General features: G+C 50.8%; 1 long non-coding RNA gene across 1 annotated transcript in view; it reads left to right on the top strand.

Moving 5' to 3' along the window:
• The window catches only part of LOC309545266, a 35,624-nt gene extending 15,061 nt beyond the window's left edge, over positions 1 to 20,563 (top strand). Inside the window, exons 2-3 of the long non-coding RNA XR_014224884.1 lie at positions 10,947 to 11,022; positions 20,137 to 20,563. This is a non-coding gene — a long non-coding RNA (uncharacterized lncRNA). The remainder of the gene's footprint in view (positions 1 to 10,946; positions 11,023 to 20,136) is intronic.
• The last annotated feature ends 214 nt before the right edge of the window (positions 20,564 to 20,777 follow it).

Below are 20,777 nucleotides of genomic sequence, written 5' to 3'. Positions count from 1 at the left end.
CGGACTCTCTCTCTCTCTTTTCCTTCTGGATGGTCCTCGCAAAGGTTTTAGTGTGTCCGCTGTGACCATTTGGAGATGGATCAGATAGATGGTTGTTCAGGCTTATTCTATCAAGGGTCAGGTTCCTCCTTTCCCTGTGAAGGTGCATTCTACTAGAGCGCTGAGTGCCTCTTGGGCTTTTCGCCATCAGGCCTCTGTTGTACGAGTGAGTTTGTTGGCTTCTCCGGATGCCTCTTTTGGCAGCAAGGTTTTGCAGGCTGCTGTTTAATAAGAGAATGTTTGTTTGTACTTCTCTACGGGGTCTTTTATCAGGGTGAGCTCCTGTTGTTTGGTTTAGCTCCATGTTTCCCGGTTGGCCAAGTTTAGCCTTTTGGAGTTGACGTTACTGTCTGGTTTCATTTTGCCACCCCTCATGCCTATACTGCTTTGGGACGTCCCACTCAGCTCATGGAGGTGAGGCTGCGTCTGTCGACGGACGATAGCGAAAATACGATTTTTGTAAGATCTTACCGTAAAATCTTTTTCTCTGATGTCCGTCAACAGACGCAGCACCCGCCCCTCTGTTTGGAGTTGGTTCTGTTGTCTTCACTGCTTTTAAACTAAACTGATGTGCTGGGTTGTGCAGTGGGGGTTTATGCCTGGAGGGACAGCCCCCTGGGCGTGTGTATTCAAATTTTCCTGCCTAGAATACTCCTGATGGGAGGAGCATAAACCCACTCAGCTCATGAAGATGATGATCTGTCGACGGACATCAGAGAAAAAGATTTTACCGTAAGATCTTACAAAAATCTTATTTCTCTTACATCCTCTGACAGTCGCCGCCCACTCATATAGTCTTCACTTATGGGTATTGACCTCTTATCCACAGGAGTAAGCTAGGCAGAAGATTTTGTTAGAAACACAAAACTTTGCATAGACACACCTACAGGGGGCTATCCCTCTGGTCCAATACCCCCGGCTAGCCTCATTCCCAATTCAGTTTGTCTTTTGCCTAGATAGGAGTAGGCAGGCTTCCCTGTGCTGGGGCTACAGTCTCAGCCTTTTTCTCTGTTTTATTACATTTTATTTTCTGCTAAGTGTGTTTTTTCTTTGCACTACTAGCTTTTTATTTGTTCCTGCGCTTAGTCAGACTTCGGAAGACTACAGCGTTTGCGAAGCTGGGAATCGGACTGGTTGTACTAGAGCCTTACGGAATCCCAGCCCGCCATCGAGCGTTTAGTAGGCTATGCGTACGCCCTGGCCTCACAAATGACCTGTCCCTGTCCTCAGGGACAAAGCCGGCGAAGTGGCCACTTCGCAAGGATACGCCGTGTGTGGCAAACATCCTGTTTTTGGCTGACGGCACCCCCACCACCCGGGGTGGGAGGCTTCCCGTCGCAGAGTGGCACCCACAAAATCGCATGGATCGGTGAGTTCCATGCTACCTCCTCTGTCTGTGACATGGTATGCTGGGGGTGTGTGTGTGGGGCCTTCTCTCCTGGGGATGGCAGTCTGTGTAGAGTCTGTGTGCTTCCCCTCATGTCTGTCCGTGTGGTCCCTGTGTCTCCCTCACGGTCCCTGCTGGGGCGCTGTCTGCGGTCATACTGCGATGTGGGGGGTGTGCGGGGGTCCCTGAGCCCCTTGGGAGTGTGTGTGTCACTTTGGGGTACAGAGGTAGTTATTGTGGGCCACCGCGCTGTTAGATTCGCGGGGCCGCCATTTTGGATGTGGGCAGTAAGCTCTGGCTTCAGAGAAGGGTAGAGCTGGTCTGGACAGATGGGTTTAGGAATTTATTCGGTCGGGGTACAAGATCGAATTTCGATCGCGCCCAGCAGACAGATTCCCTAAAATCTTCATTTGACCCCAGATCGTTTCTAAGATCTCCAACGGGCGGTTCAGGATCTCCTCGCTCAAGGGGTGATCGTCCCGGTGTTACATCGGGACAGGTTTTCGGGGGTGTTTACTTGAATCTGTTCATGGTGCCCTGAAAGGAGGGCAAGGTGTGTCTGATTCTGGACCTACAGTTTCTAAACCGCTTTGTGCGGGTTCAAACATTCCGTATGGAATCCCTTTGATCGGTGGTGGCTTCTCTGAGCCCGGGAGATTCCTGGTTTTTATCGACCTCAAGGATGCGTTTGTACAGATCCTTGTATTTGAGGGTCATCAGAGGTACCTCCGATTCGCTATCGCGGAGGAGCGCTATCAGTTTGTGGCATTACCTTTCGGTCTCACTTCGGCTCCAGGGGTGTTTACCAAAGCTTTGGCTCCTGTTCTGGCCCTGTTGCGGGCGCAGGGGATCGCAATCCTTGGGTATCTGGAAGATCTCCTGTTTAGGTCGAGTTCCAGTTCAGCTTTGTTGCGCGATCTGTCATCCACGGTTCAGACGCTCCAGGAATTCAGGTGGGCCATCAACTTTCAGAAGTCGACATTGCTCCCTTCTGTTCGTCTCCCTTATCTGGGAATGGTCCTGGACTCCGCCCATGCAAGAGTTTTCCTGACGGAGGACATACTCCGGACTCTGCTGAAAGAGGTCAGGTCCCTCAGGGACAACTAATCCTCATCACTCAGGACCTGCATGTGGTCCCTAGGATTGATGGTGTCAGCCTTAAAGGCGATACCATTTGCACAGTTCCACACGCAATCTCTGCTAGCGGAGATCCTAGCCAGGTGGGACAGGCATCCTCAGTCCTTGGACAGGAGGATATCTTTGAGTCACTGGGTCAGAGTGGACCTTCTGTGGTGGCTCCAGTCTCCGGCTCTGATGGAAGGTAAATCCTTCTGGCCATTGCTTTGAAAGGTGCTCACCACGGACGCCAGCCTGTCGGGCTGGGGTGGGGTTCTGGGCAAATTGTCTGCACAGGGCACTTGGTTGGAGGAGGAATCCTCCCTACCGATACATGCCTTGGAACTGAGAACGATCAGACTCTGTTTGCTCCATTGGAGGGATCGTCTTCAGGGCCATCCTGTGCGGGTGCAGGCAGACTATACCACTGCGGTGGCGTACATCAATCAACAAGGGGGCACCCGAAGTGCCCGGGCGGCCAAGGAAGTGGCCGAGATTTTGCCTTGGGCCGAGACGCGGGTCTCGGCGCTTTCGGCAGTTCACATTCCGGGTATGGAACGTTGGCAGGCCGACTATCGGTGTCGCCAGACCATGGGGGAGGGTCCCTACACCCGGAGGTGTTTCCGATGATGTGTGTGCGATGGCGCGCCTCCTCTAAACAACAAGGTGGGAAGGCTCGTGGCAAGACCACGCGATCCTCTGGCAGCCGCCTCGGATGCACGGGTGGTGCCTTGGAATCAGTATCGCCTGATTTATGCCTTTTCCCCCGATCTGGTTGTTGTCACGGTTCCTGTTGTCTCAGAGGCTGTTCTTCCATCCTGTTTTGCAGTCGCTGGCCTTGACGGCGTGGCTGTTAAAAGCCGGGTCTTGAGAGATCGGGGTCTCTCGTCGGAGATCACTCCTAGCTCCTAGGGGCAGACGGCGAGCATATGACCACACAGAGGGCTTGGATAGCCCAGGACTCCGGGTCCATATAAGTGGATAGCCGTGCGTATAGGCCTCATTTATCTGCCTGAAGTGTTTCTTGGTCTGAGGAGAGGTCAACTGTGTTATCTTGTAGGACAAGTTTGGGGATATCCCTCCCACAAACTGCACAGAAAAAAGAGCCCTTTGAACCTGGTTTAATTTGTAACAATATAAACACTAGATTGATTGGATCTGGGGGTGAACGCACATATGAATGAACAAACCAGGAAGAGGATACCCATTTGCTGAGGGGTGACTATACCCCAAGATGCTTAAGTGGAGCCATATCCAACAGCTTTGACCTTGATGACACAGCTGGGACCTAATATGTCGGATTTTATGCAAGGAATTTCTTTCTGATACCTATATAAAGTATATGTGGTGAACACGGAGGTATTATCTTCCGAACTGCCTATGCATCGCTATAGCCCTGCCGCCTAACACAAGTCACTGTTCAAAAAGGAAACATCGGTCTGTTATGGTCTCTCAGGCCCTGAGGAAGCCTTAAGCGAAACGCGTCGGCTTGCTGGGGACCTACCGTGACCGAATTCAGCTTGAGACCCATCATCCACCTACACAGGCTTTGTTGTTCGCTCTAATCCCTTTTGGGATATGTTTCTATATAAATAGTGATGTTAGAATTGATTTTAACCATTTTGCGTGTTATCTTGTTGCTATCATACATGCATGGTCATCCATGCTTGCTTTTTACTTACTACAATAAAATGTTTTTTTGATTTTACAATTGGTTTTGGCTCTGATCCTTCTACTCCCACTGGCCCGCAAAGCCCCGCCTTTTTCTATCCCAATGTTTTTCATTAATCCTCAACAGGGGTAAGGGCCTATCCTACACGGCATTTTTTTGTTCACTCCTAGCTTGCTTAGAGCTAGGAAGGCCTCGTCCGGTAAGATTTCTTATCGTACCTGGAAGGTTTGATTCGCCTGGTGCGAATCGCAGGGTTTCCATCCTCGCTACTTTTCGGTGGCAAGGGTGTTAGCCTTCCTGCAATCTGGTGTGGACCTACGTCTTGCACTGACCACTGTTGAGGGTCAGTTATCTGCGCAGGCCATTCTTTCCAGCGCCCTTTGGCGTCAAATTCCTTGATCTGCACCTTTATTCAAGGGGTGCGTCATTTGGCCCCCCTCGGTGGGCGCCCTTACCCCTTTGGACTTGAATTTGGTTCTGTTCGTTTTGCAACGTCCTCCGGGGTTACCTGTGGTCTACTGAATCCTTCAGAGAGTCGGATTCTCTTTTTTTTGTCCTTCCTAAGGGCCTCGGAAGGGTATGGCTGCGTCTGCAGCAACCATTCCTGTCTGGTTCAGGCGGACGATTGTACGGGCTTATTCGCCTAGGGAACAGGTTCCGCCCTTCCCTGTCACGGCGCACTCTTCTGAGCAGGGGGTGCGTTTTGGGTTTTTCGCCATCAGGCGTCAGTGTCCCGGATGTGCAATTCGGCCACCTGGTTGTCCCTGCACACCTTTACAAAGTTTACAAACTTGATGTTTCGGCATCGGCATATGCCTCCTTTGGCCGCAAAGTTCTGAGTGCGGCAGTACCTTGGAGACATGGCGTTTTTAGCCTGTCCCCTCCGGTGGGGGTTTTTTCCCTCTTGGTTATTTTACCTTCCTGGGTTGTTCGCTCCTGTTGAGCTTTCCTGTTACCCAGTGGGTTACCTTTCTGGTTCAGATAAGGTTCTTTTATCTGACTTTGGGTGCTTCGTTACCTTGAGACGGTTGCGTTTACCACCCCTCATGTCTACACTGCTTTGGGACATCCCAAAAGTGAAGACTATATGAGTGGGCGGCGACTGTCAGAGGACGTAAGAGAAAACTGAATTTTTGTAAAATCTTACCGTAAAATTCCTTTCCTCTGACAGTCGCCGCCCCTCTTTTGGGGTTCATGCACTATCTACTGCTAGCTACCAAACTGAATTGGGAATGAGGCTAGCCGGGGGTATTGGACCAGAGGGACAGCCCCCTGTAGGCGTGTCTATGCAAAGTTTTGTGTTTCTAACAAAATCTTCTGCCTAGCTTACTCCTGTGGATAAGAGGTCAATACCCATAAGTGAAGACTATGAGTGGGCGTTGACTGTCAGAGGACTCAGATAAAGGAATTTTACGGTAAGATTTTACAAAAATTCAATTTTTCTCTGACGCAGATTCCATATTTTGATATCTGTAGGGTATTACTGCCCCCTACAGGAGTAGGACACTAGGCAGAAAAAAAGTTCTGGCTACACCTATGTGCAGTCCCAGGGGGTATACCCTCTCTCTCCCTGCTATAGGATGCCAGTGTTTTTCTGCCTAGTCAGGAGTAAGGACCTAAGTTCCTTGCTGGGATCTCTGGTCCTGGCAAGCTTTTTTAGCTAGCTTTTTTTCTCCGAATTGTTCCTGTGAGACCTACAAGCAATTATGCCAGATCTGGCCGACGGGCTGGATGCTGAGATCCAGTGGTCACCCCAGCCGGCCTACGAGCGCGTGCAGGCCCTAGCTGGACGGGGACTGGCCCGTGGGTTAAACGTCCTGCCAGGTCGCATACGACCGGTCTGCGACCGAGTTGCAGCTTTCCTTTTGGCCGACACATCCCCCCCCCCCCACTGAGCGGCAAGGGGTTTTGTCTGGAGTGGCGCCCGCACTTTTCCGGTATGGTGAGTAAATGTTCCCCCCCTTTTCCTCATGGCTGGCTCTGGGGTGGACACGGGTCCCTCCCTGGGACGGGCGGACCCCCATTTCTCTGGGTTCCCCTCTGTTCCCCTGTGCACCCCCCACCTGTGGTCTCCATCTCCCCCCCCCCATGGGGGGGGTGTTTGTATGTGGGGTGGCTGGCTGTTCATGCAGGCCGCTAGGGGGGCAGGGGGTGTTGTGTGGGGGGGCTTCCTTCCTGGCTCCCCAGGGCCTACTGACGATGTTGGAGGGGGGCCCCCGGGACCCCCTTTCCCGCCGCAGCGCGCAGGGCCGCCATTTTCCTGTAGCCTTCACGTGTGGTACGAAGTGGCAGCCATCTATGTACACCCAGCTCGTTTTTTCTACTCAGAGCTGGGCTTCAGTGGGAGTTCCTGGAGGGGTGGAGCCCCTCCCTAGACCCGGGCACATCGCTCCACAGACCTTTCTTTTCATGAGTACAGCGCTGCTGAGCTGAACTCTGGGACACTTCTGGTGCATCTGGGTGGTGAGCCTTTGGGGGTCTCTCTTCCTCTCTCTGCGGGGGTCTATAGGCACGTTGCCTGGCCACTGGGGGGCGCTGTAACGATGGGAGACATTCTTTTTTTAAAAAAAAAAAAACAACTTTTTTTTCGTTTTGTCATGATTTGCTGACAGGTTCCTCTGGTGTACCATGGACCCTGCTGCACATGTGTCCCTACCTGATCCCCTCAAGGTGGCCGCAGGGCCCTCCGGTCCCCAGCTCACCATTTGATGCACTTTCGGCGGTCCTGGAGTCCTTTGTGTCCCGGGTGGAGGTGACCTGTCAGGGACGGGGGCTTAAAAGCGACCCCCGCCTACCTCTGTCTCGTCTGATGCCTCGGATTCTGATTCTGAGCCAGTCGCTGCTGACACGCGTCTCCCCTCTGGGGCTGCTGTCTCGCGCCCCGTATCCTCTGATAGTGAGGATGACCTTTCTGCCTCTGCTGTCGCGCAAGACAAGGCGCTGGTGGATGCGCTGATTGAGTCTGTCCGGGAGACCCTAAAGCTGGAGGATGCAGCTGCAACTGATACGCAGGTTGCCCTTGGCACTTGCAAGCCCTCCAGGGTGACAAAGGTTTTTCTTTTTCCCACATGCTTTGACGATATCATTAAGAAAGAGTGGGTCCGTCCAAAACGCCCCCCAGGGATGCCTAAACAGATTGCTAGGCGCTACCCGTTTGAAGAGTCCCTCCTTAAGAAATGGACGGTGCCGTCTTCGGTGGATCCGCCGGTCTTCAGGCTTAATAAGGCTACTTTTATCCCGGTGGCGGATTCCCCGTCCTTTGGGGAATCCGGTTGATCGTAGGGCGGAATCTGTGTCCCGCACTATGTTCTCCCTGGCGTGGTCGGCCTTCAGACCAGTGTTTACCATTGCTCTGGTTTTGCAAACATTGACGGAATGGGCCAAGTTGTTACGCCATGACCTGGAGGGGAGAAGCCCCCCCCTACCGTGGCGGAGTTGCTGGACCAGATGGTGGCGGGGCTGCAGTTTGTTTGTGACGCCACGCTGGATACTGCTCCACTGCTGGGGCGTTTGTAGTTTTTCGGCGGTGGTCCTCCGGCGCATGCTATGGTGGAAGTGCTGGTCGGCGGATCAGGCTTCTAAAAAAAGCCTTGACTGATCTCCCTTTTCAGGGGGATCGCCTGTTTGGCGCTACCTTGGTTGATATTATCAAAGGTCTCACTGGGAGCAAGAGCACCTTTCTCCCACAGGCTGCCAAGGGTAAGGAACCTCGTCGCAGACGGGGACCCTCCTTTTCAGCCCACAAGAAGTTTTTCCGTTCCTCCGGGGCGGGCGACAAGGCGAAGCCCTTCAAGGCCCCCTCGGGGGGTTCCAAGAGACCCTGGTCTGGTAAGCAGAAATCTGGGTCTTCCAGACCTGAGGACAAGTCCGCTTCGGCCTGAAGGTGCGCCCCCACCCATGTCAGGGGTGGGGGAGCGTCTTTGCCGGTTCCCGAACCCGTGGCTCTCCAGGATTCAAGACAAATGGGTTCTCGAGGTCATACGGTCGGGATACAAGATCGAGTTTCTGTCAGTTCCACCGGTAAGGACTGTCCTCGGATCGACTAAGGGCTCTATTGGGGGCAGTACAGGACTTGGTACAACAGGGAGTAATAGTTCCGGTTCCCTGTGGGGAACGTTTTCGGGGCTTTTACTCAGATCTGTTAACAGTGCCCAGGAAGGAGGGCAAGGTGTGTCCAATTCTGGACTTAAAGGCGCTCAATTGTTTTGTCCGGGTGCAAAAATTCAAGATGGAGTCCATTTGCACGGTGGTGGCTTCCCTGCATCAGGGGGGCTTTCTGGCCTCCATAGACATCAAGGATGCCTATCTCCACATTCCCATTTACGCAGGACACCAACGTTTTCTGCGCTTTGCTGTGGGAGAGGACCATTATCAGTTTGTAGCGTTACTCTTTGGTCTCACCTCTGCTCCCCGGGTCTTCACAAAGGTTTTGGCTCCAGTTCTGGTGCTGTTGTGGCAGCGGGGCATATCGGTCCTGGGCTACCTGGACGACCTCCTCCTCCGTGCGGAGTCTCCGCAGGCTCTGTTGTCAAACTTGGAGATTACCATGACCTCTTTGGAAGAGTTTGGGTGGCTTGTGAACCTGCAGAAGTCATCCCTGGTTCCCTCCAGGAGGCTGGACTATCTGGGCCTGACTTTGGATGCGTCCTTGGCCAAGGTGTTTCTCCCTGCGGAAAAACTCCAGAAACTGCTGTCCGCCAACTGGTTCTCTTCGGACCTGCATGAGGGTTCTGGGACTGATGGTGGCGTCTTTCGAGGCAGTACCTTTTGCTCAGTTTCATACGAGGACCCTCCAAAAGGAGATCCTTCTCAAATGGAACCGGAATCCTGATTCCCTGGACAATCCGATCCGGCTGAGCGAGCGGACCAGGGAGTCTCTGGTTTGGTGGCTTCGGTCTCCAATGCTCAGTCAGGTCTTCAGGGCTGCCCGGTGCGGATTCAGTCAGACAATGCCACGGCCGTGGCTTATGTCAATCACCAGGGGGGCACCAAGAGTGTTCTGGCGGGCGTGGAAGTGGCCGGCATCCTTCCTTGGGCGTAACATTTTGTTCCGGCTCTCTCGTCTTGTATTGCGTGGTATGAGTCCCTCGGGGGTTCCTCCACGCTCTTACTCGGTGGCTTGGGTCTTGGCCTTCCTTCAACGGGGGGGTTGAGCAGAAGCTGGCCTTGAGCACTATCAAGGGTCAGGTTTCAGCCTTGGCGATTTTCTTCCAGAGTCCACTGGCCACTCATTCCCTGGTGCGGCATTTCATCCAGGGGGTGCGGCACCTGGTTCCTCCGGTGCGCTCGCCCTTACCGCCTTGGGACCTTAATTTGGTGTTGTCGGTTCTCCAGAAACCTCCCTTTGAAAATATTAGAGAGATTCCCCTGCTTACCTTATCCCAGAAGGTGGCCTTTTTGGTGGCTCTCACTTTTGCGTGCAGGGTGTCGGAACTGGCTGCGTTGTCCTGTCGTTCCCCCTATCTGGTGGTTTATAGGGATAAGGTGGTTCTTCGTCCGAATCCGTCCTTCCTTCCTAAGGTGGTTTCCGGTTTTCACTTGAATTAGGATATTGTGTTACCTTTCCTGTGTCCTAAGCCCAGTCATCCTCGGGATTGCACTCGGGGTTGCACTCCTTGGATGTGGTTCGGGCAATCAGGGTGTACTTGGCTACTACTGACTCCTTTCATAAGTCTGATTCGCTTTTTGTGATCACGGATAGCCCTAGAAAAGGGTTACCTGCGTCTGCCGCGACTATCTCCAGATAGATCAGGCAGACGGTGGTGCAGGCTTATTCTATTAAGGTTCAGGTTCCTCCGTTCCTTGTTAAGGCGCACTCTACTCGGGCTCTTAGTGCTTCCTGGGCTTTCCGACATCAGGCGTCGGTGCTTCAGGTTTGCAAGGCGGCTACCTGGTCGTCTGTTCATACCTTTACTAAGTTTTATAAGGTTGATGTGCTGGCATCGGCGGATGCCTCCTTTTGGCCGCAAGGTTTTGCTGGCTGCTGTTTGAGGGAAACCTTGGTCTACCTCAGGGGTTCTGTTTTTTTTTCAGGTGGGTCTCATCTTCTTGTTTTGATGGTTGGCTCTGTTTTGGCCTTCTGGATTGGGTTCCTCTGTTATCCCACCCCTCATTTATGGCACTGCTTTGGGACGTCCCTACGGATATCAAGATATGGAATCTGCGTCTGTCAATGAGCGACAGAAAACTGGATTTTTGACTTACCGTAAAATCCTTTTCTCTTAAGCTCATTGACAGACGCAGTACCCGCCCCTCTATTTTGAGTTGAGTTGGTATGATTTCTCTGACCGCTTTGTTACATAACTGACATCCTATAGCAGGGAGAGAGAGGGTATACCCCCTGGGACTGCCCATAGGTGTAGCCAGAACTTTTTTTCTGCCTAGTGTCCTACTCCTGTAGGGGGCAGTAATACCCTACGGATATCAAGATATGGAATCTGCGTCTGTCAATGAGCTTAAGAGAAAAGGATTTTACGGTAAGTCAAAAATCCAGTTTTATCTTTGCATATGCATTGGTATTGATTCTGAGAGGAGGTTTTCAGCACTTAAAAAGTCCCACCTTCATACTTGTTTTTTTTTCTTCACATTTTACAGCACTGAAATGATTTCAAAAGAAGTCTTAAAAAAATCAGGCAATTTTTCTATCTGAAGTTCTATTTACACTTTTCTTGATTCAATAAAAAAAAAAATAATAATTTTTTTTTTTTTTTTCTGTTTTTTTTTTTTTCTTAGCCTAGCTTTACAACCGGAAATCTATCCCCATCCATCAAACTTTCTGCAGGGAACAAAGAAGCTTGCTTACCAGATGGTACAAAAATATTTTCTTTTCCGTTTTTTCTTTTTTTTTGGATGTTAGTTAACAGACGCCAATTTTGTTATATCTAATGTAAAGTTTATAAGCAGACAATTGTTCTCTTTCGCTCATTGTTGGACACAGGTCTTTATCTTCTTGGCCATTTGGGTTATACTGCCCCCTACAGGAGAAGGACACTAGGCAGGATGACTACTCTTATGGGGCAGTCTCAGGGGGTATCTCTCAGCTATAGGCATTCAGGTTTTTTTCTGCCTAGTCAGGTGTAAGGACCTAGTTCCTTGCTGGGATCTCTAGTCCTGTTTTTTTTTTTTTTTTTCTTTTTAAAATTGAATTTTCTCTTACGTCCTCCGACAGTCGCCGCCTCTTCATATTCGTCACATATGGGGTATTAGACTTTGCTCCGAAGGAGTAGCTAGGCAACAGAATATGTTAACAATAAAGCTTTAACATATCCCACCCTCAAGGGGTGGTCCCCTCAGTCAATACCCTCCTACTTCCTGCAACCATATCTCAGTTTTAATGTCTAGCTTGTCAGGAGTGGCTGGCTCTCTCTGTGCTGGGACTTTCTGTCCCAGACTCTTTCTTCCTTTTAATATTTTGTTTGAGTTTTTCTCTCTACCTTTAATTAGCTGTTATTTTGTCAGCGTTAGTTAGTTCTTCGGACGAAGAGGATCATGCGGACTGGGTCTCGGGCTGATCCCCCTGGTCGCAGGTCGTGGGTCAGTGGCTTCCCAGTCTGCCATCGAGCGTTCAGCCAGGTAACGCTCCTGGCATAGTGAACGACCCATCCCTGTTCGGTGCAGGGATGATTGGTGAGGTGGCTACCTCACTGGACGCTGTGCGGTTTCTTAACCCCCATTTTGTGCGTCTTGAATTGCGACTCTCCCTGCCTCATGTGCAGCGGCTTGTTCGCCTGTGCGGGTCCCCCACGCCATGTGAGGTAAGTGTATTTATGTGGGGACCTGTCTGTCTGGGGGGGTGTCAGTCTGGGACTGTGTAACCTGCCTCTATTCACACTGCTTGTCTCCCTATCTCTCGGCTGCATGCTGTGGGCTGCAAGGGGGGGGGGAGCTGTATGACACTGTGTGTGTCAGGCTGGGCAGTGTGAGAAGCTGTGTGCTGTGGGGCATGTTTTTTTGGCATGTTTGGGCATATACAGCAATCGCTGCGGCGATCTAACATGTATTCTTATATTGGAATGTAATGTGTGTTTTAATGCACTGTGGAGCGGCGTTTTCGGCGCCAAACGACGCCATTTTGCCTGCACCCGCTCCGGCCGCATGGTTTACATGCATGGCGGCCATTTTCTTGTAGCCTCCATAGGCTTACATAGAGCGCCCTGGCAACATCACTTCCTCTTTCCAGGAACACCGATCGAGGCAGCAGCGGCGAGGGTCTCCTCAGGTTTTATCCTTCTGTTCTTGCTATCCATTGCCTGTGTTCAGTTTGCATATTCCCTGTGGGGGTCTCATTGTGCTTGAGTGTGGTGCGGTGGGCTGCGCTTGCCGCGCTTGCTAAAAAGGGGCAGTTAACCCTTGGTTGTCTGGCATTACAGGGGCAATGGATTCTCAGGAGGGCAAATTTCCTACAGTATTGGTGGAAAGCCAGGGGACCGCTGTTTCCCCCCCAGGGGGGGATTTAGCCACTATTGTGGCTGGCCTTGCTGCTCAGGTGCAAATGCTGGTGGCTGCTCAATCTACTAAAAGGCCCAGAGTTGCTCTGTCCTCTGATTCTGAGGGTGAAGGTGATGGGGCTGTTCTGGCAGGGGCCTCCTTATCGGGGTCCCGCTCCTCTCTTGATCTAGTGGGGTCTGAGGTGGAGGCTGAAGTTGAGGGGGTCGATAATTCTCCCCCTGGCTCGCCTGAAGAGCTTGCAATCATGGATGAGTTGATTGCTTCCATTAAGCAAACGCTGCGTTTGCAGGACGAAGTGTGTCCCCCCGCTGCCTTGGCGGCTTATGGGACGCAGAGAAAACGCAGGACGCCGCAGGTTTTTCCCTGCAATGCTGATTTTCAGCGCGCTGTTAAGGATCAATGGCGCGATCTGCGCAAACCTTTTGCGGTACCAAGTAAATTCAAGCTGCGTTATCCTTTTTCGCCTGCCACTGATGAAAGGTGGTGTGTGCCTCCCCCAGTGGATCATGCAATTGCGGTTTTGAACAAAGCCACTGCGATTCCTGCAGAGGGTTCCCCTGTTTTCCGTGATGCCACGGATAGGAGACTGGAGTCTCTTGCCCGTCATACTTATTCTGTTACGGGTTCTATGCTTAAGGCTCTGTTTGCTTCTCTCATGGCGGCCCAGGCGATCGCAAGTTGGACGCAGATGCTTAGGCGCGTTCTAGTGGCCGATTCGGCCTCGGCGGCGACCCTGGATATGGTGGATCAGATCCACCAGGGTGTCATGTATCTGTGTGATGCGGACCTGGACCTGATTCCGTTGGCTGCACGTGTGCACAGCGTGGCGGTGTTGTCTCGCCGCCTGGTTTGGTTAAAATGTTGGTCGGTGGACCAATCTTCACGGAAGACCTTAGCCAATCTGCCTTATGATGGGTCTCGCCTTTTTGGGGAGTCCCTGGATGTGTTGATTAAGGGGATCACCGGGGGTAAGAGCACTCTCTTGCCCCATTTCCCCAAGGCTAAGGGGGCTTCTGGGAAGAAGCATGCACATTTTCGGCCCCCTCAGGGGTCCTTTCGTGCCTTTCGGCCGCACTACAAGGGCAAACCGTTCAAAGGTCAAGGCTCTCAGAAGAAGCCCTGGTCTGGGAAACAGAAGTCCGGCCAATCCGGACCTGCAGCCCATAACAGTTCGGCCTGAAGGGGCGCCCTCACCCAGTTTTGGGGTGGGGGGACGCTTGCTCGGTTTTCTTCAGCCCTGGTTGGCCCGTGTGCGGGACAGATGGGTTCTGGAAATCGTTCGATCTGGTTACAAGATCGAGTTTCTCTCTCGGCCGGAGAGCAGATTTTTTCCCTCAAATCTTCAACTGTCTCCAGAGCGCCTGCGGGACCTGCACCTGGCGGTGCGGGACCTGAGGGCTCAGGGAGTGGTGGTTCCGGTGCCTCATCAGGACAGGTTTCGGAGGTTTTATTCCAATCTGTTCACCGTGCCCAGAAAGGAGGGCAAGGTTCGTCCGATTCTGGACTTGAAGGCTCTGAACCGCTCTGTGCGGGTTCGCAAGTTCCGCATGGAATCCCTGCGGTCGGTGGTGGCTGCCCTGGTTCCCGGGGGAATTCATGGCCTCCATCGATTTGAAGGATGCGTACCTTCACATCCCCATATTCGAGGGTCATCAGAGGTACCTTCGATTTGCCATTGCGGAGGATCACTACCAGTTCGTGGCGTTGCCCTTTGGTCTCGCCTCGGCTCCGCGGGTCTTCACCAAGGTGCTTGCACCGGTTCTGGCATTATTGAGGGCCCAGGGCATTTCTGTCCTGGGGTATCTGGACGACATTCTGGTTCGGTCTGCGACCAGACAGGGTCTGGAGGAGGACCTGTCTGTCACAATGCAAACTCTGCAGGAGTTTGGTTGGACGATAAATTTTCCAAAGTCGACACTGAGTCCGTCGGTTCGTCTCCCCTATCTGGGAATGATACTGGACTCGGTGCAGGCGAAGGTCTTCCTGCCGGAAGACAAACTCAGGACTCTCCGGGAGGAAGTCAGGTCCCTCAGGGACGTTCCGGACTCGTCTCTGCGGACGTGTATGAGATGTCTGGGATTGATGGTCTCGGCCTTCGAGGCGATTCCTTTCGCACAGTTTCACACGCGGGGTCTCCAAGCGGAGATCCTGTCCAGGTGGGACGGGCGACCTCAATCTCTGGATCTTCAAATCTCGTTGAGTCTTCGCACCAGGGAAAACCTTCTGTGGTGGCTCCAGTCCCCGTTGGTGTCCGGGGGCAAGTCGTTTCGTCCGATCTCGTGGACGGTAATCACCACGGATGCCAGCCTGTCTGGCTGGGGTGGAGTTCTGGGCGTTCTGTCCGCTCAGGGGACTTGGTCGGAGGGGGAGTCTTCCCTTCCGATCAACATTCTGGAATTGCGTGCGATAAGGCTCTGTCTTCATCGCTGGACGGACCGGCTGCAGGGTTGCCTGGTTCGGGTGCAGACGGACAATGCCACGGCGGTGGCCTACATCAACCACCAAGGGGGCACCAGGAGTGCCCGAGCGGCTCGAGAAGTGGCCGACATTCTGTCTTGGGCCGAGACTCATGTCCCGGCGATAACGGCGGTTCACATTCCGGGAGTGGAGAACTGGCAGGCGGACTATCTGAGTCGCCAGACCCTGGATCAGGGGGAATGGTCTCTCCATCCGGCTGTCTTCCAGACGTTGTGCGCGAAGTGGGGTCTTCCAGATGTGGACCTGTTCGCGTCTCGCCTCAACAACAAGGTGAAGAGGTTCGTGGCAAGGACGCGCGACCCTCGGGCAGACGCGTCGGACGCGTTAGTGGCCCCGTGGCATCAGTACAGGCTGATGTACGCGTTTCCACAGATTCAGTTGCTGTCCAGGTTCCTTCGCAGGTTACACTCGGAACGCAACACGGTGATTCTTGTGGCACCGGACTGGCCTCGCCGGTCCTGGTACGCAGACCTCGTGAATCTGGCGGTCGACCCCGTGGCGTCTGCCTCTTCGAGACGATCTACTGTCTCAAGGACCGATATACCATCCTGCTTTACAGTCGCTGGCTTTGACGGCCTGGCTGTTGAGACCGAGGTCCTGAAGGAGAGGGGTCTCTCTCCGGAGGTCGTTCATACTTTAATCAACGCAAGGAAGTCTTCCTCGGGGAAGGTTTATTACCGTACTTGGAAGGCCTATTTTGCCTGGTGTGAGTCCAGGGGGTTTTCACCCCGCACGTACTCGGTGTCCCGTGTGCTGTCTTTCCTTCAAACGGGTGTTGATCAGCGTTTGGCGCTGGCTACGATAAAGGGTCAGGTGTCTGCTCTGGCCGTTCTGTTTCAACGTCCCGTGGCTTCCAACCCTTTGGTTGGCACCTTTGTTCAGGGTGTGCGGCATCTGGTTCCCCCGAGGCGGGATCCTCTGCCCCCTTGGGACTTGAATCTCGTTCTCTCTGTGTTACAACGTGCTCCTTTTGAACAGATCAGGGAGATCTCGTTGTCTATGTTGTCCAAAAAGGTCGCCTTTTTGGTGGCGATCACTTCGGCTCGCAGAGTGTCGGAACTGGCGGCTTTGTCCTGCAAGTCTCCGTACCTGGTTATTCATTTGGATAAGGTGGTCTTGCGACCTAATCCTTCTTTTCTGCCGAAACGAGTTTCGGAATTCCATCTTAATGAGGATATTGTCTTGCCTTCGTTGTGCACGAAGCCTAAACATCCAAAGGAGGTGAGATTGCACTCTCTGGATGTTGTTCGGGCGATAAGGGTTTACCTTAAATCGACTGAGTCTTTTCGAAAGACGGACTCCTTGTTTGTTCTTCCAGAGGGTCCTCGGAAGGGCATGGCGGCTTCGGCCTCTACCATCGCCAAATGGATCAGGCAGACCATTGAACAGGCCTATGCTTTGCAGGGGAAGGTTCCCCCTGTGCCTGTGAAGGCGCACTCTACTAGATCTCTGAGTACGTCCTGGGCCTGTCGTCATGGGGCTTCTGTAGCCCAGGTGTGTAAGGCGGCGACTTGGTCGACCGTGCACACTTTCACAAAATTCTACAAAGTAGATGTTCAGGCATCGGCGGATGCTTCCTTTGGCCGCAAGGTTCTTAGTGCGGCTGTTCCCTAGGGTCCCTTGTTGGGGACTCCTGGCTGTTGGGATAAGTTTTGTATCCCCTGGTTTTTTTTTTTTTTTTGTCTTTTCCTGGGTTGTTGCTCCTGTTGAGCACTTATTTTTGCTGTTGCCCAGCTGGTTTCCTTCCTTTGGTAAGGTTCCTTTCTTTGATGTGGAGACTGCGTTGCCTTTCGGCGCGGATGCGTTTCCCACCCCTCATGTTTGCACTGCTTTGGGACGTCCCCATATGTGACGAATATGAAGAGGCGGCGACTGTCGGAGGACGTAAGAGAAAACGGAATTTTTGTAAAATCTTACCTGTAAAATTCCTTTCTCTGAGTCCTCCGACAGTCGCCGCCCCCGCCCCTCTTTTGGGGTTTGATTGTATACTCTACTGCTATTCCACTAAAACTGAGATATGGTTGCAGGAAGTAGGAGGGTATTGACTGAGGGGACCACCCCTTGAGGGTGGGATATGTTAAAGCTTTATTGTTAACATATTCTGTTGCCTAGCTACTCCTTCGGAGCAAAGTCTAATACCCCATATGTGACGAATATGAAGAGGCGGCGACTGTCGGAGGACTCAGAGAAAGGAATTTTACAGGTAAGATTTTACAAAAATTCCGTTTTTTTTCCTATCTTTGTTATTTTGTTTGTGTGAGAATCTACTATCCACTTCCGGACTGGGTGATGGACTGGATAATCTAGATCCAGAGGGTCCTCCTAGTCTGGCCAGCGAGCATACGCAGGCCTCAGCTCCGCCCTAGTTTGGCCACAACATAGCCCAACTGGACAGGGGCTTGCCTAAGAATTAAACGAAACGTCTCGCGAGGGCGCATACGCCCTGGCCTCTGCCTGAGTCACAGCGTTCCTCCTGGCCGACAGCCCCCCTATTCCGATGGAGCGGTGGTCTGTCAGGAGAGGTTCCCACCCTGTTCCTGGTATGGTAAGTAGCTGTCCCCTCAGTTCACACTTTCATAAAGTTTTTATAAGGTGGAGGTGCTGGCATCTGCGGATGCTTCTTTTGGCCGCATGGTTTTGCAGACTGCTGTTTAGAGTAGTGATCGACCTATATTGTTTTTGTAACGCCGATACCGATATCAGATGATCAAAATATCGATATTGGCCGATATTTTCGGACATTAAAACATTTTTTTTTTTTAATGTTTACAGGTATTGTGGTGGAGGGATCTGGGAGTCAAAAAGACCCCAAATCCCTCCTCTGCACTTAAAGCATTCAAAACGCCAAGTTTATCTGTTTTGAATGCTGTAAGGTTTTTTTTTATTTCGGCGCCGCCAGTACCTGGAAGTGATGTCATGGCATCACTTCCGGGTACTCGGCGGCACCAAATTAAAAAAAATGGAGACCCAGTCAGAGCCGAATGCGGTGTCTTCTCTTCAGCGGCCCTGCAGTTAGGATGCCGGGTCTCCCGTTGGGACAGGATCCACGGGAGGGGGGGGGACGTCCCCTCCCGCTCCTTGGAATGACAGCCGAGCGGCTTCTCAGCCGCATCGGTTGTCATTGCAAGACAGCCAACCGTTGGCTATGGATGCCAGCACCAGGGTGATGCCTCTAGCTGAAGGCATCACTCCCGAAATATCTGCAATATCGGTAAATCCAAAGGCCGATTCCGACATATCGGGGAAAGTGCATTTCGGCCACCGATATATCGGTGTTGCTGATAATCGATATATCTCTAGTTTAGAGGACCTGGTCCTCTTTGAGGGTGTATTGTTTTTTTTTTCAGGCGAGTTCCTAGTAGAGCTCCATGTTACCTGGTTGGCTACAGTTTAGCCTTGGGAATTTTTACTGCTGTTCCCACCTCGTGTTTGACACTGCTTTGGGATGTCCCAATGGTCAAGAAGATAAGGTGCTGTGTCCGTCAATGAATGAAAGAGAAAATGTGATTTTTAACTTACTGTAAAATCCATTTCTCTGATGTTCATTGATGGACACAGTACCCACCCCTCTGTGGAGTTGGCTTTCTTCTGACACTGCTTGTAACAAAACTGAATGCCTATAGCTGAGAGTGGGAGCATACCCCCTGGACTGCCCCATAGGTGTAGTAAAGTTTTTTTCCTGCATGGTGTCCTACTCCATGGGGGCAGTATAACCCAACGGTCAAGAAGTTAAGGTGCTGTGTCCGTCAATGGACATCAGAGAAATTGATTTTATGGTAAGCCAAAAATCCAATTTTTTGTGCATTCAGGTATTCGATTTCATATGCTAAATGTTTGGTGGCTGGGATTTTTACAGACAGCTGATTTAATTTGCTGTCAGCATGTATGTTTGTTGTTTGTTTTTTTTTTGTAACCTCTGTAGTGCTTTCTGTAGCCCTTTTGATATTTGCTTTCTCAAAGTAAGAATATTTACACCACACACCAGCATTAGTCTGTCAGTGTTACATACTTGATCGATCTTGGTAGAAACCGAATAACCTCCTGTGCAAAAGTGTGATATACTGGTGTAAGGCATTGAGAAGGACCTTTCTTTTTTTCCTTTTGTGAAACGACATCTATGCATTACATGGAACAGCTACTAATATACAATGTTACCTACATAGCTGTTTTAGGCCTATGTCAAGTTAATAACAGTTTGCATCTATTCTAGATATAGTGTGTAGTGTGGTGTATTCCCCTTCTGAGTCTTTTAGTAGTCTGTGCTAATGCCCCGGTATTCAGGTCGTAGAATAAGTCTCCATAAAGGATAATTTCGCTGTTGTTTTCTGCTAAAATAAGCCAGCATTTGAGCCTCTGTCACCTCCATTGGCATCAAAATGCTTACAGTATGGGCATGAATGCTTGATTCAAGCATGTAAGTTTATGCACCTGATAAAAAGAAAAAAAAATCCTTGGCGCCTGGATCATTCCTGTATGACCGACTACATCTGCAAACTTCAAGTTTGCAGTTTATTAATCTGTTTAGAGGATACAGACAAAAAATAATGGCGTGTATTTATAATGCCTCCTTCATAAAGTAGCTCACCTGGGAAACCAGCACTGAATCCTACAGGTTTGCACTTGTTTGAACACACCTGAAGATCTCTTTGCTCATACTTTTATTTACATGGCTAAGAGCATTTTGTACTGTCAAATCTGCTCTTCTCCAAATTCATGGGAAAGTAGCAGTGGCATCTAATGGTAGCATTAAGAAGCACAAAAAGTGGTCAAAAGCACCTCTGAAGGGATCTAGTCAAAACCACAGGATCATCTCAAACCGATCTCAACTGGAAGCTGACCATGTGTTGCTAATGATGAAGGATGTAAAATGGACTGTTTATCTATGTCAAGTAAAGAGAATGTCTGAGAATTTAGTTATTTCCTACAATAATATAATAGTCTTTCTTGCATATAAATTAATCTATGAACAACTTTTTTTTTTTTTTTTTGTTCACAGGCCGCACAAAATCTTTGATGCCATATACAGGTTCAAATATTGGCAACAAAACGTTTTTGGTGTCTCCACTACATTCCTCAATTCCAATGCACATAAAGTCCTTTGTTAGGAGACAAAAAAAGGATTGTACTTTTGAAGACACTAGAGAATTTTCCTATATTGACTACCAACCAGATGAGAGTAGTCTCCAACATTGCAGGGAAACTGCCTACTGTGATTCAGGAGACTCCAGTCTTGCTTACTATTATCCAGATATGGTAGAAAGCTTTAGACGGTTTTGGGAAATGCAGGGGAAAAAGCGTGCAGCTGACAAAATTGTCCAGTGCTATAAACGAAATTTTTGGAATGCTAAGAAATTATCCACTCTACAAAGATATTACAGACATTTTAATTCTAGACATACACAACCTAATTCACTCAGGGAATATGAAACTATTAAGGGATGTTCAAGGAGCAAGAAGACAGTGTGTCAAAGTAAACATTTAAAAAAATCTAATTTTATGGAGTCTGTACACAGTCCCGGAAATAAAACTTTCACTGTAAATTCCAATAAGGACAATGGTTCCATAATCTTGGACAATTGTTTTACCAAGCAAAACAAAGTGGATACTGGTTTATGCATGAAAGCGCAAAACAGGCAG

This window comes from Pelophylax lessonae, assembly GCF_965119305.1.
Source record: "Pelophylax lessonae genome assembly, chromosome: 2".
Taxonomy (NCBI): domain Eukaryota; kingdom Metazoa; phylum Chordata; class Amphibia; order Anura; family Ranidae; genus Pelophylax; species Pelophylax lessonae.
The sequence above is the reverse complement of the archived record's forward strand: the minus strand, read 5'-3'. Positions and strand labels throughout refer to the sequence as shown.